Below are 2990 nucleotides of genomic sequence, written 5' to 3' on the forward strand. Positions count from 1 at the left end.
TAAATTATATTATTAATCTTGTACCATGCGTAAAGTTATAGATTTAATTCACGTTTACCAATTGAATCATCATTAGTGGCTGTACTTTTTGAATTTCATTTAATCTTAATACAAACGACGATCGTTAAATCTATTAATTGATTTTATTATCAAAAATATTAAAAATTAATAAACTGACATAGCATTACACATGTTCTAATATGTTTGACACATCAAATTTTTAAAATAACAAAACTCGATGAATTTAATAATTATCATCGACTAAAATTTTTAAATTCTAAAAAAATAAAGAATGAAAATGACGAAATTAAAATAGGAATACTATTTCCACCACTTACATAAATTACAGTGTTTAATAATAGCAGCATTCGGCGTATTATAATTTCGGCTAAGGTACAAGCTCAGGCCCTTGTCAATTCCAAGCCACCTCCCAATTCATCAAAAGAAAAATGCTTGTAGAATACGCAACACCTATACAATCCAGCCATCACCATAACTGGTATCAATTTTCTGTTCACTTTTTTTCCATTTTTTTCCCTCAATTTTCGGATTCTCTAAGGATTATTTTTTAATTGCATTATTCATTATTTGGGGTTCAAACTTAGTAATTATTTTTTATATTAAAGTTTGAATTTTTTTGAGTAAAGTTTTAAACTTGATAATTAATCTTACATTGAGACCTAAATTAGTTATCTATTCTTATATTAGGGTTTGAACATTTTTTTGTCCAATTTAATATTTGAATTTGGTAATTGTCACACTTAATCTGAACTTTAAGATTTTCAAGAAAATATAAATAAAAAAAAATCAAGACAAAAAAATAATTTATACCTCAACGTGAGAATAATTACCTAATTCTTGCTTAACTTAAATAAACAAATTTAAAACCAAATATGAGAATAATTACCAAGTTAAAACCGAAACCGAAAAGTAAATTACCCCTTTCTAATTTGGTACGGAAGAGTTACATGTTTTAACTCTCTCTCTCTCTCACACACAAAGCTACCAACCAAACCTTGAACTCCATTCATTGCCCCTCTTCCACCCTCTATATATATATATCCCCTCCCCCCCTTTAACCCTATCTTCAACACACACCAAAGGTCTTCGAAGTTCCATTCTTATTCTCTTTCTCTCTTTTAGCTTTGGGTTTTTGTTTCTACAAGCTTTGCTTCATGTTCTTCACTTCTTTTTTGAAGCTTTCTTTTGGGTCTTCCTTGTTTCACATATTCAGACATTGGGTCCTTTTTTTATTCTACTTTTCGGGTTAGGGTTTTTTAGCTCTTTTCTATTTTTGCATGGGATGGTATGATGATGATGATGGTACAACAGTCACTGTTTGCTGCTGCAGCATTATCAAGATTCACAAGAAGCATTTTAGGGTCTTTTTTGACTGATTGATCAATCAATAAGCCCTTTTATGATTGAGAATCCTGATGATGCTGCAGTGGCAATAAGTGGCTAAATATTCCAATTTATTACAAGCAAGTGCTACAAAAAAGAAAAAAAATGAAGATGAATTGATCTTCTCTTTTGCTTATATCTTTGTTCTTTCTTACATTTAATGTTAACAACCTTACAAAATATTTGATAATATTATTAGGGTTTTTTGGCCTATAATCCAAGCTACATTATCCAGTAATAATCATATCTCTGTCTGTGTTTTTTTATTTAATTATTTTTTAAATAACAGTGTTATATTGTGTTATTTTGACCCTTTTTTTTTTCCCAGAGATTTTCAGCTGCTAAACCCAAAAAAATCCCCAGTAAATGACATCTTTGTAAAAAGAAGAAGAAGAAGAAGAAGAAGAAGAAGAAGAAGAAGAAGAAGAAACAATGTAAACTTCAGAATCCAACAGACAACCTTTGTATGATGACATATGTGGATTATTGACATTTTATATGAAAATGTTTTAGTTAAAAGCAGTGCCTTCATTGAATATCAAGGATGTTTCCACATTCTGGTCTCAGCCATTGATGAACAAACAATCTCTCAATACATGGTTGGCAGACTGTCTGAAAAAAAACATGTTCCCGTTATATGGTCTGCTACGTTGTAAACGTTTAACATATTGCTTTGTGTAACTCGGCAAAATCCCAGATCATGTGCCATTGTTTTGCTGTCTCATTAAACCTTGTATATTGTTTGTTGGGGATTCTTACAAGCCCTGAAAAGATAATATAATGTTAAAAGGAAATAAAACATAATAAATACTATAAGTGATAAAGTAGTTAATTATTTACTTATAATTTTCTATGTTTTTATAGAAAAATTCCTGTCACTTTAATTATGTTTACTTTATTTTAATTATAACATGTTGATCTTTGCTATGGATAATAGTTTTAAAATTCGTAATCAACATTTATTCTCTTAATGGGCCTATAGAATGTGAGCTCGCTCCGATTGAAACATTGAGAAATAAAAAGAAAATTAAATTATTATTGACAATATTGATTTTCAGCTGGTATATATTTTATTAGTCCCTTTATTTTGATAAATTTTAAGTTTTGTCTCTATTCTTAAAATTTAAAAATCTTAATCTAACCATTAACAATGTTAGTATTTTTTTTGTCAAAATTTATCAACTTGACAAAGTAATTAAGCTACCTCATATGATGTAAATGATTGAAGGAAAAATCAACATGTTAAAGTTGAAGTTTTTTTATGGAAACTACCAATAAAAATAATGATTGGACAAGAATTTTTCAAATTGAAAAGGTAGAAGGATTGAATTTTTAATTTTTAAAGTATAGAGACTAAACATCAAATTCTTTAGAAGTTCAGGGACTAACAGCAATTTTAACCTTTTCTTCAAAGTATAATACAATGGAATTTTTTCAATCAAATATTGGCAGCCCAACTTTGATATCAAAATATGGACTGGTTGGCCCAACTGTCTCTTTCAATTAATCTTTTAAACTTTTTCATGAGTAGGCCCTATTTGGTTAATAAAAAATGAGTTTGAAAAATTAAAAATATTTTTATTAAT

General features: G+C 28.4%; 1 long non-coding RNA gene across 1 annotated transcript; it reads left to right on the forward strand.

The window, feature by feature from the left end:
* Positions 1 to 1085: 1085 nt before the first annotated feature.
* Positions 1086 to 2212, forward strand: LOC128282471 (uncharacterized). The gene is made up of 2 exons (XR_008272749.1): positions 1086 to 1638; positions 1733 to 2212. It is a non-coding gene; the product is annotated as an uncharacterized LOC128282471 (long non-coding RNA).
* The last annotated feature ends 778 nt before the right edge of the window (positions 2213 to 2990 follow it).

The sequence above is a fragment of the Gossypium arboreum genome, chromosome 10, assembly GCF_025698485.1.
Source record: "Gossypium arboreum isolate Shixiya-1 chromosome 10, ASM2569848v2, whole genome shotgun sequence".
Taxonomy (NCBI): Eukaryota; Viridiplantae; Streptophyta; class Magnoliopsida; order Malvales; family Malvaceae; genus Gossypium; species Gossypium arboreum.